The 14888-nt window shown below is 33.5% G+C and overlaps 1 protein-coding gene and 2 long non-coding RNA genes across 18 annotated transcripts in view; 1 reads left to right on the forward strand and 2 right to left on the reverse strand.

Moving 5' to 3' along the window:
* LDLRAD4 (low density lipoprotein receptor class A domain containing 4) overlaps positions 1-14888 on the reverse strand; it is a 565990-nt gene that overhangs the window by 188628 nt on the left and 362474 nt on the right. The window lies entirely within an intron of this gene.
* LOC141546501 (uncharacterized) overlaps positions 1-14888 on the reverse strand; it is a 65439-nt gene that overhangs the window by 34453 nt on the left and 16098 nt on the right. The window contains exon 1 of the long non-coding RNA XR_012483315.1: positions 1-14888. This exon is cut by the window's right edge and continues 16098 nt beyond it. This is a non-coding gene — a long non-coding RNA (uncharacterized LOC141546501).
* The window catches only part of LOC141546494 (uncharacterized), a 56980-nt gene continuing 52762 nt past the window's right edge, over positions 10671-14888 (forward strand). The window contains exons 1-2 of the long non-coding RNA XR_012483314.1: positions 10671-10738; positions 12244-12354. This is a non-coding gene — a long non-coding RNA (uncharacterized LOC141546494). The remainder of the gene's footprint in view (positions 10739-12243; positions 12355-14888) is intronic.

Below are 14888 nucleotides of genomic sequence, written 5' to 3' on the forward strand. Positions count from 1 at the left end.
CTCCTGCCTTCTCCAAACTTAGGAACTCTATCATGTAGTCATTTGTATTGATCAGTTGGAGACCAGAAGAACCTGCAAGAGTGAAGGTAAACACAAATGTTAACAAACAAACTGTATTCAGATTTCACATGGCAGGAGGAAAAGCCATTCCTGCTTCCATTACAGGCATTCCTTTACCGACTCAAAGTCTGTCTGAGAGGAAGAAGGGCAATAACTACAGAAAAGGTGAAGTTAAAGAAATCAGGCTTTTTTCCCAGCACTTGCCAATGGAATTTACTATATGATAGCAAACAGTTTAATCTTCCTATCATTCTCTCTTTTTTTTTTCTTTAATTGAGAATACCTGATAATGAGGATCAGACACAGTATTATCTAGGTGGATGAAAGAATCAACCTATGTTGATTATATATCTACCAATCACTCTCAGTCATTCAGTAAATAAGCATTTATTAAGTACCTATTATATGCCAGGTTCTATGCTACATGTAGTGCTGGGGGATACAAAGAAAAAGTGCAAGGGGTACAAAAATAAATCAGTCTCTGTCTTCAAGGAGTTTACATTCTACAGGGAAAGATACATACACAGAATATATAAAAATACATCCAAAATAATATAAAGTAATAGGGAGTGGGCTGGGGAGAGTGAGACTAGAAACTGGAAAGACAAAGCTTGAAAAGGATCTAGAAGTAAACAAAGAACTTCAAAAGACAGAACTAACTAAGGCAGGAGACCTTTTCAGGCATACAGAGTTGAGGGAGAAGGAGCAGTCTGTACCAAGGGCTGGGAGATGACATGTCCTGTTTGAAGAACAACAAGAAAGTCAGTAAAAGAAAAACTATAGAGAATGTGAAAATGATTATGTATATGTAATAAGGCTAGAAAATTATGGTGGTGTTAGCTTGTGAAGAGCTTTAAATGCCAGAGAAATTTATATAGAGTAGTCTAAAAGTCTTATTGGAGTTTTAAACTATTAAAACTTAAATCTGCACTATGACTTTGGGTACAATCTATATTTGGGGTTAAAGTGATGAAAGTATTAGTTTTTTGAATGGATGGACTAAGTGAGAGGAAGGGTAGAGAAGATTGATCTATGCTTTGAGACAAATTACTTTAGGAATAACATACATATGTCAAGATATTTAGACATTTCCTAGTGAGAAAATAATCCCTCTTTTAGGAGTGAAGAAAGGAGAGAGAAGGTATAGGAAGTAAGGAGAAAGGGAGTCAGTTGTGGACAAAACAAAAGTCCAAGAGCCAATTTAAGAGGAAAAATTAGAGGTGGTTGCATGCTCCTTGGTCTGAAGAATTTATCCCTTTCTATTATCCCTGGAATTTCATAAAACTGTTCATCTGCTCTAAAACAAGGAAAAGAAAAAAGATTGTTGACACATTTCGAAGTCACAAAGATTAGTTTAAATCCCAAAACCATCTGCAGTACTGTCCCCAGTATCCTATTCTTAAAAGAAGAAAATAATCCACAGTTTAGAATCATAGGAAGAAGTATATTAGAATGGGGATTAGGAGACTTGCCCATTAATCCCAGCTCTAGAGAGATACTTCAACCAAACAAACAATTAATAATATTTAAGTACTTACTATAGCAATGTGCTAAACACTGCAAGTCAAAAAAGAAGCAAAAGACAATTCTTGCCCTCAAGAAACTCACAATTTAACAAAGAGACAACATGCAATGAAAAATATATAAACAAGTTCCACACAGGATAATTATGAAATATTTGACAAAGAGAAGATACTATAATTTAAAGGGGTTGGGAAATACTTTCTATAAAAGATATGATGTTAGCTGAATTTCAAGGAAGTCATTAAGTGGAATTAAGGAGGAAGAATTTTCAAAACATAGGCAATAGCCAGACAAAATGCTTACAACTGAGATATGGAATGTCTTATTTCAGAATAACAAGATCTGTGTCACTGAATCAAGGAGTATTGTCAGATATCTGAAAAGCACTTGGAGGCAAGAGACTGGAGATAAACAAATGTTTGGAAAGGATGGGAAAATCTGAGATTCATAAAACAGTGATGGTAATTAAATCCATGGGATCTGATGAGATCACCAAGTAAAGTAATAGGGAGAAAGAATAAAAGAAGACCTAGATTGAGAAGCCTGGGGGATACCAATGGTGAGAGAATGTGATCTGGATAAGGTTCCAGCAAAAGGGACTGAAAAGGAGGAATTAAATAAGTAGGAGGAGCCATAGGAAAGAGTGGTGTCCCAAAAACCTGAATTAAAAGAAGCAAAGCATTCAACTCTAAGAAGATATACCATTCTAGATCTGATTACATCTGGAGAATTATGTTCATTTTTAGGTACTATATTTTAGAAAGGTAAAAGCAATTGGAGAACATTCAAGAAAAGGAGATAAAGATGGTGTGGAATTTTTGAGAACTGAATGAAGGAATTTACAATGATTTTCCAAGAGAAGACATGAGGATTATGACAGGTGTCTTCAGGTATTTTTCTAAGTTAAAATTTATCTTTTGATATGTATTTCTAGCAATAAGTAGATAATGCTAAAAAGGCAGATTCAGGGATAAAATCAGGAAAAGTCATCTGACAACTGGAACAATCCCAAAATGTAATGGGCTGCATTTAAAGGAAGGATCCCTCATTAATGGTGGTCTGCCTATCATACTAGGTATGTTATCGAAAAAGGTACTTATTCAGGTATGAATGGGTTGAATTGGATGACACCTAAGGTTCTCCTAACTGAGTTTCTGTAATATCAGACTACAGCATGAAACAGCATCTCACTATATGAGCAATGTGCTTCACTGATACTTCTCCAATGTAATGGGTTATTCTGCTATTGTCATTTATCACTAGGCAAGAAGAAAGTCAACTATTGAAAACTCTCCATTTCCTTCACCACAAAGTGAGGAAGATGGAGAGGGGAATGGTAAACAAATTATTCAATAAATTTTATTCAACATTTATTGTTTATTATGTATTAGGAACTAGGAAAATATAACTTTTATAAACTTTGTCCTCAAGAAGTTAACAGTCTGGCTAATATGAGAGAAAAGAAAAAATGATCAATGTTGGAGAAGATGTGGGAAAATTGGGACACTAATGCATTGTTGGTGAAGTTGTGAATTGATTTAACTAATCTGAAGAGCAATTTGAAAATAGGCCCAAAGGTCTATAAAACTGTGTATACACTTTGATCCAGAAATATCATTACTAGGTTTGTATGCAAAAGAGATAACAGAACCTATATGTACAAAATATGGAAGCTCTTTTTGTGACGACAAAGAATTGGAAATTAAAGGAATGGCTATCAACTGTCAAATGGCTGGACTAGTTGTAGTATATGATTGTGATGGAATACTATGTGCTATGAGAAATGATGAGGAGGATGCTTTCAGAGAAATATGGAAAGATTTCTATGAATTGTTGCAAAGTGAAGTGAGAAGACTCAGGATAACACTATATATATAGTAGTAGCAATATTATACAATGATCAACCACAAATGGCTTAGCTATTCTTAGCAATACAATGATTCAAGACAATTTCAAAGGATTTATAATAAAAAATGCTTGTCATCCTTCATGGAGTTTGAATAACAATCAAAGCATACTTTTTAAAAACTTTCTTTTCCCTGTTTGCTTATTTTTGTGTGTGCGTTTTCTTTCACAACATGACTAATATGGAAATTTGTTTTGCATGAATACACATGCATAATTTATATAAAATTATTTGCCTTGTAAAGAAAGGGGAGAGGAAGGGAGGAAGAAAATTTGGAACTCAAAATTTTAAAAAACAAATGTTAAGAATTGTTTTTACATGTAATTGAAAAAATATAAAATTTTTAAAAAGAAAAAAATTGCTTGAATGGTTTATATTTGTATTCTAAGCAGTTCCAGATAATATGGATTTAGATAATAAGTGATTCCAAATTTAATGTTTCCTGATAAGGTATCTAAAAGGTAGATTTTATAGTACTGCCTAAATAAATCTATATAAAGCCTTAACTAAGACTCAAAGAGCTTATCTAAATTTGTCCTGTTAGCCCATCTATTGTGTCAAAGGCAGGATTTCAACCTAGATCTTCCTAATTCAGTATTATTCAGTGTCATATAACAAGAAGCAAATGTTATAAAAATTTTAGAGACAAAAAATAAGGCAAATATAATTTTTTTTTCTTGGCCACACAGTGAACCAGTGGAAAAAAAGGAAACTAAAATTCCCCCTCACATACCCCCCCAGGTTAGTTGAGTTATTTACCCTATAAACTAGACAACTTTTTGCAGCTCAGCTTCTCTTAAATTCATTTCATATGCAAGCAAGACATCTCCTCATGATGTCATTGGTTCTCTTTAAGAACAAAGGACAAACAATAACATTAGGCAGTTTGTATCATGTAGTACCATTAGCAGCCTATGCTATTAAGTTCTTCTCTTTACTGAACTTTACACAGAGATTTGCATTAATCACAGTAGAGAAAATTAATAGGCATTTTAATTATCAAATTTATAGATGGCTATTAAGTTTGTTTTAATGTATCCTGCACCATGATACTATATTTTACAGATATAATTAATATAATATGAATAATTTATTTAGCTCTCATACAGCTTCTGCCCTTCTGTTCCCTTTTTGTCTACAGTAGAGCTTAGTAAAAGGTTTTCCCAGGCAAGAGATGAAAAATGCTACTAGATAAGGAGCATAGGGAGGTTTTTCTGTCCTCTCGCCTTTCTTTATATCTTGGTTACAAATAAGCAAAGAAGCAGTTCTACCAACATTAAGTTGAATTCAACCAGGGACAAAAAAAGACATTCTTATGAGAAGGATCAAAAAAGAGCTCAAAAGTTACTTACTGTTAGTACTTTCAAAATGTGTAATGGTGAGTACTTTGCTACATGCTTCCCCCCAAAAAAATCAGGAATTAGCTGAGACTGGGTCCTCTAATGGTACACCATTCATCCAACCATATGTTCCCAGTTCACATTTCCCAAGTTGTTGATGCCTGCCTTCAAAATAGTCGTTATACAATTTACAAGTTGCAATTTTGCAGCATGTAGTATAATACCTAGAACACAATAGGAACTTAATATATATTTATTGATTGATTGTTGCCACTTTTCCTTTCCAGCATTCTCTCATATTTCTCTATGTTAAAGTTTATATACACACATTCTCTACCCATTCCCTCCTGCTAGCCATTGCTTATTCCTTTGTCCTGCAATGTTTTTCTCCTTTTCCTCTCCACTTCCCAAATCATCTTGTATTGACTTATTTCCTTGTTATCCCCAATTCTTGGTACAGTGTTTTACAAATTAAAGATAATTAATAACTCCTTATTGAATGGAATAGTAGAATTTTAATTTTTACTCATCAGGGTAATGAAAAGCAGCTTGGCTAAATGTATAGAGTACAGTATTTAGAGTCAGGAAGACGACCAGAGTTCAAATCTAGTCTCTCACACTGTGCCTGGAATATAGCAGCATTTAATAAATCCTTCTTGAAGATTATGCTGATGATACTAGGTACTGGGTTATAAGTGCAAAAAATGAAAACTTCTACTCATAATGAGATTATAGTTTAAAAGAGATGACAATAAAACATATAAATACATACAGTATAAATATTAACTTAATAAATATATAGTCAAAATAGTTAAATTATTTTCTTACTATAGACTCTCCTACCTTAATATTTGCTTTGATATTGGATGCTAATACATACAATACACTTTTCCTCACCTCTCTCTTGAAATACCAAACCTTCTTGGCGATTCAGGTTGGGTGCCACTTCCTACAGAAGGCCTATCCTGATTCCTCAAGGCAATAGGGTCCTTGGACCAATACTGCACTATATTTATTTTATATGTTTTGTATTTAACTGTATCTATCTTTTCCCCTCCACAGGATATAAACTTTTTGAAGCAGGAACCATTTTGTTTTGCCTTTGTATGTTTAGCACCTAGCATAGTGGCAAGAATAAAGTAGAATCTTCAACAATGCTTGTTGAATGAATGAATAAGTACCAACTTAAAACCAACAGGGCATTCTAAAAATCTGTGCATCATTTTAATTTTTTTGGTTATAAGGGAGTTTAGCTGATATATCTTACTAAAAGCTCTTTGTTTTTCCAGAATTTATGGTAGTAAGTCTAAGAACATACCATAGCCCCAAAGGAAGTTCTGATGACTACCAGCTGATAATGGATTTGGTGTTAGAGGATCTGCATTGAAATTCTAGCTCTTTCATAAACTACCAGTATAATTTTGTGTAGGATCACTTTACCTATCTCAACCTCTAAATAGGGAATATTTGCAGCTACGTAATACAGTAGATAGAATCCTAGACTTGCAGTCAGGAGAACCTGAGTTTAAATCTTTCCTCAGATGCTTCCTAGTTATTTGGCCCTAGAAAGTAATTTATCTTCCTTTCTGTCTCCATCTCTTCATCTAATAATAGCACCTAAGGATCCTAGGAATGTTGTAAGGATCAAATGGAATATTATATATAAAGCACCTTGCAAACTTAAAGTGCTACATGCTAACTATGATTATCATCATCAGTACCTAACTCAGAGAATTTTAAAGCTCAAATGACAATGCAGGTCAAGTTCTTTATAGTTGACAAATGCTGTGTATAGAAGCTATTATTATAGTTTAACCATTCAAAAACATTGAAAGTAACTTCTTAAAGAAAAAAATAAATTATACTTTGAAAGTGAGTATTAAAAATATATAAATTTTAAGTTTCACACTTTTGGTATTACTTTTATCTGTCCTCTGGAAAATATCTTTGTGTAGTCCCAAGCGTCTTCATAAAATTGTTCCTGGGCATTTGCTGTTTAAAATGAATACCTTGAAACCATATCAAAACTTTTTTTTGGAGGGAAGAGAACCAGACCTACAATTTTATTAAAATTGGATCTTCCTTTGATAAACCTTACTCTATCAATGCAACACTTTTTCCTATTACATCTTAGAGAGTTGCCTGGGGCACCAAAGAGCTAAAAGACTTTTCCAAAGTTCCCCAGCTAGAATGTGTCAGAGGAAGGGGGTGAATCTGGCTTTTCCCTAGTTCCAAGGCTAACCCCCAAGCTACTAAGCCATGCTGCCTTTAGAAAGGAAATAAAGTGTAATAAAGATCCCAGGAGATTAACATTACATTGCAGCATATTAAAAATGAAGGGTAAGGAAGGATGACTGACAAAGAGATCATGAGGGACACAGGAGTCTCATCATCTGTAAAAAGTAATAATCTAACCCTCTGGGAACAGTTTGCTTGCTTGGGTTAGCTGTGTCCTTTTAGAGTAAAGATTTGCTTTGATTTTGGTGGTGAAGGGTTTAGAGGCGAAAAGTAACAGGGATATTATTTTGTTGAGTTTTTAAAAAATTATTATTGCTGTTGGTCCTTGTTCTCTTCACAGGCTTACTCTTCCCTTTGCCTTCTTTCCCACCATCCTTTAAGGCAATGTTGTAAAAAGAAAAATAGCATTGTGGTATTTTTGATGCAGCCTTCATCTGCTGGAGACGTGAATCAAACTCACATGTTGGTAGAATGGTGGTTGCTATGACACAGTTACAAGCCTGTTTATGTTATGAGGACTCAGCAAGGAAGGCTGCATGCAGTCCCCTCTATTCTGGGAGTGTAAGTACTTTGACTTATGAGTTATGACAAACATTTTTAAACTGTTTATCTGTTATTGCTATAATAGCGAGTGGGGAGGGGAGAAGGATAGATGGCCAAGCAAAAGTCAAATTGCCCTAAAATGAGGAAAGATAAGCATGATTCTGAGAAAACTAAAAATAACAAAAGGCACATAATACAGTGAGCAACACTCAGCTTTACCATGGGACTCTAGGGATTGCTACAGGAGACTCAACTCCTCCCCTCCCTTCAAGTCAACAAAATAATCAAGGGCTTGTATATTTCCCAGCAACTACCCAATCTTCATGCATTTGGTTGTCAGGATCCCTGTGCCAAGAGCATCCCTCTCTTTTTTATTTCTCTCTTTTTACTATTAAAAGATACCATGTTTTCCAGAGCTAAAGCCCAGAAAGCAAACTCTGTCCTGAGCCTGGCATAACAACAATCCTTTTCAGCTCACTCTCTGTATGAACTCAGTCACAGTAAAATCCCAGAATTATTTCATACCAGAATCAGATAGTCACTGACCTTGGATAAGCACCTGTAGTGCCCATCTTCCAGGACTGAAATCCTACTATAAATCAAACTTGTTTCATTGTTGCTATTACCCATCACTGAGATACAGCTCACTGTATATTAAATATTGAGCATAAATTGATATAAATATTGCAATTTGTCTGCATTAAAGTGTGTCTCCTACTAGGGGTGAGGCATCTTAGCATGTATATGTGTAGTTTCCCTCCTTCAATGGAATAAAGTATTTTGCTTATAACCACTGCCAGTTCTTTGGTTTTATTTTATTTTATTTTTAGAATTAAGTGTAGTTTTGATAGCCTGTGTGAACCCTCTGAGGTTTTTAGATTTGCAAAACTGCTGTGGTTCTCTGGTCATTTAGTTAGCATTGACAGATGGTACATACAGGAGGATTGAAGCTTTGGTTGTTGTGACTGAAAGGAAGATTCATCCATCTCTTATTGGTAAAATCTTTTGGCTTCTTGGATTTGTTTCCCTTTGGTGTAATATGGCAAAACTGGTTATTAAGAGTGAATGCTGAGAAGCACGACTACAAGGCATATGAATTTAGTCCACAGAATAAATGCTTGCAAGTTTCTTAAATAAATGGCATAGTTTGAGATCACTGGCCAACTTGAGGTTCTTTTGATGGAGATAAATGAAGCAGGCAAGAAAATTAAATATTGGGATATTTTAATAAATGGCTCCTTGAAATCACCAAGCTAGAAGTTTTTGTAACTTAGCTTCTCTGAAGAAAAGCTTAGACAGAATTATCCTATTTATATGTCTGTTTTAGCATTTTGTCTGTATTTATATCTTTGTAAAATGTAAGAGAATCTGTTTTTGTTGTGTTTGTTTTGTTACCTTGAAAGATTTCTAATAAAGAGAATAAAGCTAGTCAGAAACAACTGCTAAGAGATGTAGCTAAAGAGTTAAACATAGTAGGAAAGATTAATGAGCTTTCATTTTTGAAGCAATTGTCCCAACAATTAGGACTAACTCCCACTTTAGGTTTTCCTCAAGAGGTTAAGTTATAGGAAAAGAAAAAAAAGAAAGGAAAGAGAAAAAATATGCATGGCATTTTTTCCTGTCATTTCAATTTTGACCATGTTTAAAATACAGAAATAAAGTCAAATAATCAAAGTTAAAACATTTTAGCAAATTTTAGAGGTTTGGAGATAAATCGTTTTAAGATTGTAGGAGTGAAATCCAGAGACTCTGAGTAATTTCAAGAACTCATTTTCTTCTGAAATATCTTAGTAAGTTTTAAGGTACCAAGCTATAGAAATTGTTTTAAGGAAAAATAGGAATTAAATTTTATAAAAAATATCCCTGAAGATGGATAGTTTCATTGTTCTAGTACAATGAAGGAAAGCAGATAATTTGGAAGAAATTTCAGAGCGAAGAAAGAACAAAAAATAAACAGTTTGCACTTTATAGTCACCTCTTGTTACACATCCTTTGACCATTAAAAGAAAAAAGTATTTACACCAAAGATCTGCTTTGACCCACCCCACCCCCAGTTCAGAGATTTCTCTTCCTTTTATCCTGTTATTCCCTCTCATTTCATATCCAAATACAGCTGTTGAAAAAAATGCTGGAAAAATGTAGGGAAACTTCAATTATATTTTGGTTGCAGAAATTTATTAGTTGTGTAATCTTAAGCAAATTATCTTAACTCTGTTTATCTTAGTTTCTTGATCTATAAAGAGAAAATTAATAATGGTACCCACCTTCCAGAGTTGTTGTGAGGATCAAAATGACACAGTGATTATAAAGAACAATGTAGTGACTGGCATACACTAAGCACTATTTTATTACTATCTCTTTAAGTGTATGTAATCTCTAAAGTGTATTTAAAATGCCAAAAGTTATTAGATTAATGATTTCCACATGGGATAATTTGGAAAAGCAGTTATTTGAACTGATGTCATTTGAATTTTTGTTTCATGTTTTAAATACATAAATTTATGTTATTATTGTATTTCTAAATTCTCTTATATTGTGAAATTTGAGAGACTATTTTATAGAAATCTTGTTACACAAAACAACTTTTTTAATCTGGATGTTGCTAGATTAATAGACTTTTAAAAGGATGTAATCATTTTAAAATATAGATATCTGAAATTTATTAAATATTTAATGAGATTGTTTTATAAAACAGATTTGATGATAAGGAATAAAAATGTTTACTATAATAATGAATTTTCATTTAAAAATTCTTGGCTATTATGAAAGTATAGGATAGTTTTAACATATGGGATTACTCAATAATCAGATATTTGCTGTATATATCTGAAACCCCAGAATATGAATAGTTTCACTTTAAAATAAAGGAGAAATGAAATGTTTACTGTTAGGGAAACATCAGGAAAGATATTCAAGCCCTAAGCTGTACTTAATGAAATTTTGCTATTCAAGGTAAAAAGTCTTGGGACTATAGTTTACTATTGTTTTGAGTTTTGATTATACAATGGATGTCTGAATTGTCAGGAAGCTAATAGTAGAAAATAAAATGTGCTGCAAAATGAGAACTGCTAAAGGTGCATGTCTGTGACAGGGAAAAATTTTGGGGATGATCTTGGCATGACCTAAGGTAGGATACTCATGACTTTATTTCCCCTTTTTATAATTTCCTCTCTGAAAAGGAAATTTTCCTACTTGGTTAATCTTCAAATCGCTTTTATCCTAAAATTGTTTTTAACACTACATGTTAAATATGACTGCATGATTGGCTGTCAGATATGACTTATGTCTGGAAAGAGAGTTAAGGAAGTTTTTTTTTTTTGTCCTGATATATGACATTGTTATAACTATGTCCTTTATCCTTTTATAACAAATTTCTATAATCAAGAAGAATATAAAATCTATCAAATAATAGATTCATACTAGAACATCTCTGAGTTAATTTAATAAGATACAAGTATGAGCATTTAGTAATTTTAATTTATATTTGTGGTCAAATTATAATATAGGGTTGGGTAAAATGATTAGACAAAGTAACAAGACAAAGATGAATTGTGAACTTTTTCTATATAAATGGAATAGTAAATTTTGAGAAAGCAATAGAATCAGACTGTTTTCTTTAAGAACTATGTATGATTAGCTTCCAAATTTATCTACCATAGAATTTCAGGCTTCAAGTATATTTAAATAATAAGTTTTAAATATTAAAATAAATGTAAGTATTAAATAAAATAAATTATATGGAAAATGATGAAGAAAGTGAAATTAGTTTTCCCATTTTTAAAGTATCTATCTGATAATTTTAAAAGTCAGAAGAATTAATTTTATGGTTGGACCCTCATAAATTTTTTAAAGATTCTTATAACAGGTACAAGATTTAGGTGAGGATAGAAATAGCAAATGGTATATAAATTTAAATTATCTGAAGTTTCAAAACTGGAGAACCAAATTTAAGTGATCGCACTCAATTATATTATGTGAGAATTATATTCTAGGAAAATCTAGTTTTGGAAAAAATCTAGTTTTGGAAAAAAGAGAAGTGTAAAGCCCCTTTTACAGCTGTCCTAAGGATAAAATCTATTGTCCAATAAAAATATCTAAGAACCAGATGACTACATAAGACATCTAGGACTCAAAACTAATTTGATTAAATGGACAATATGAATGGGTCACTAGAATACAAGGAACATAATATTAGTTAATATTGGTAATAATTGCAAGATGTTTGTGTTTATGTTTTTTTGGTTACCTTGGTGACATGTAAATACCCCATTCTCCAAACTAGTCCATTGTGAGCTCTTTAAGTAATTTGATCTATAACCTAACATTAATGCAATGTGACATAATATAATTATATTATGAATTTATGAAAAACTTTATTGCATTGTTTGAACTTAGCCCTGCAAAGTTGTAAAACATAATCACCTCAGTCCTGTTTAGAGACTTTTAATTAAGGACCTATGCTATAACAATCAGAAACTCAGATCCAAAGATGGATGCTAGGAATTTTCTTACAATTGTAGATCTCAAAGAATCCATGTATTGTCTGAAAACTAGCCCAATACTAATTAATCAATCATTATTTCTAAAGTCCACTAACACTTCTGATTACTCTCACATCTGCTAAACTTGTAGATGTGAACCACTAGATCATCTGAAGAAAACTACTGCTCCTGAATGAACAGAAGAATCTTCTGGGAACCTCAAAGTTCATCTAGTATAGACCAAGATGCAGCTAACATGCAGGTGAGAGACAGCCAACCCAAGGTTCCAGATGAGGGCTAAGTACCCATTTTTGGCCCTCCTACTCAGGACACACTTCCTAATTAGTTCTCTCAAAGGAATTTACTGTCCCATCATTGTTAAGAGGAAGGACTAACAAATTGTTAGATCTGACACCTTACTTCCTAAAATCACCAACTTAAGTTTCCAGCTGTCCCTCAATTCAACATCTCATTCTTGCCCAACTGGCGTTTTTTGACATCTTGGCTTATGCCTGCCTTTTATTGGCCAGAATGGGAGTGGTTGTTTTAGACTCTCTCCCTCTGGGGAAAGGGTTGGAAATGTGAGGATTCCTGTGTTGAGAACACCCATCTCTTTTTATTCCTTTTTTTTAAACTATTAGGAGATACCATGTTTTCCACAGCTAAGACTTAGCAAGCAAGCTGTGTCTTGAGTTTGGCATAACAACAATCCTTTTTGGTTCACTTTCTGGATGATCTCAGCCATAGTAAAATCCCAGCATTATATCAAACTAGCATTAGGTGGTCTCTTAGCTTAGATAAGCACTGGTAGTACTCATGTTCCAATCATGAAGTCCTTCTATGAATCAAACTTGTCTCATTGTTGCTGTTATTGATTTGTCTGCCCTAAAATGGGTCTCCTACTTGGGTGTGTTCCAGCACATATGTCTAGTTTCTCTTCTCCAGTGGAATAAAGAAAGAATTTTGCTTATAACCACTGTTAGCTCTTCAGTTTTATTTAGTTTTATTTTTAGAATTAACTGTGGTTTTGATAAGCCTGTGTGAACTCTCTGACATATTTAGAATTGACAGTAGTTGCAAAGCTGCTGTGGCACTTTGGTCATTTGGTCAGGGTTGACATGTTATAATATAGAGATGCCATTAAGGAGAGATGGTAAAAGAGAAGACAGAATTGTCAAGTCTCATTGATTCTCTTCTTTCCAAGGCATATGTTGATGGAAATCTAATTCTATTCAAAGATGATCCTTCACATGTGAAGGTCAGCCATTACCTAATTTTCCTTTCCACCTCTGTATCTTTAAATCAAAACCACTGAAAAAGATTATTGGATTATTGGAAAAAAATGACACCTTGCTTGTTGTATCAGACCTTTTCAGTTTCAGCTCCATCCAAGTATGGTTATTGTCAGGCAATGGGCAACAAGAGAGTCATGGACACAGAGCAAAGAATCAATATGAGAAGAGAAATAAAGTGAAGACATAAGGTATAGGAGTGAGTTCCAGGACCCAAACAAAGCCCTTTAAATTCCTTAATTCACAAAGGTCATAGAATATCCATCATACATTAAAAATATGAAAACAATACAAGAGTGAGTCCAAAAAGAACAACAAAACCACCTGAAACAATCCATTACTTATAACCTTGACCCAGACCTAGCACCTTCACACTTGATTCTGATGCTCATAGTTCAACACCTCCATCTCCTGGTTTCCCTGGATTCCTCCAAGTACAGGTCCCACCTTCTATAGGAAGCATGTCCCCTTTATTTCTAGTGCCTTTCCTCTGTTATTTCCTTTTTGCTGTGTATGTAGCTTGTGTGTTTGTAGTTATTTGCATGTTGTCTCTCCCACTGAACTGTGAGGTCTTTGAAGGCAGAAACTATCTTTTGTTTATCTTTGAATTATCTCTGAGGTTTACCAGTGCTTGTCACAATAATTAATAAATGCTTATTGACTGACTGACTGATATTGACTTCTCATGACTAGCCCAAAGGTGTCAAACTCAGATGAAACATCAAAATATAATGAAATGTTTTACAAATAAGTGAAAATACAATAAAATATAGAAAATTTAATTTGTGATTTTCTAAGTCAATATATAACTAGGAAGGATCCATTTTTCTAGGAGTTTGATACCATTGAAGTTCTAGCTTCTGTCTTTTATTTGTTTGGTTGCCATGGGGGATTTATCGTCATGCCAAAGAACAATCTATTGACCTTTGATACCCCACCTTTCAAAAAAATTAGTTGTATTGCTATCTTTTCTTTTTGTACTGCAATCATTTCTAGATATATACTACCTATTCATCTAGTAAGCCTTCCTTTTCCTGTAACATAAAAACAATTAAGCAATATCACCTGACACAAAAGTTAGATCTAACATCATATGCAACACTCATAGTTCCCCAAATCTCTAAAGGAAGTAAAGAGGTACATTCTTTTTTCTCTTTTCTGGGGTCAAAATTGCACACCTCTACCATTCTGAAAAGAAACAAGGGAACTGTTTTTGTTCCTATGCACAAAACTAAGCCAAATTGAGATTCCACAAGTCCCCTGCTCATTGCCAAGTACTCCATGAAGATTTATAGAAGGGTACTAGGAAAAAGGAGTAACTTGGTCTGACCACCAAGGCTTTATTGCTTAAAAGAGATTATCTTTCAGGGATTAGCAAGATTATCTACCTTTCTGGAATTTAAAAGTGTTCTGAAATAAAGTGTATGCCAGAGAAGGAAGAAAAGAGATAATCCTATATAACTATTTAGAGGATAAGGAAGGAAAGGACCACTGTCTTAGAAAT

The sequence above is a fragment of the Sminthopsis crassicaudata genome, chromosome 1 (assembly GCF_048593235.1).
Source record: "Sminthopsis crassicaudata isolate SCR6 chromosome 1, ASM4859323v1, whole genome shotgun sequence".
NCBI classification, from domain to species: Eukaryota; Metazoa; Chordata; class Mammalia; order Dasyuromorphia; family Dasyuridae; genus Sminthopsis; species Sminthopsis crassicaudata.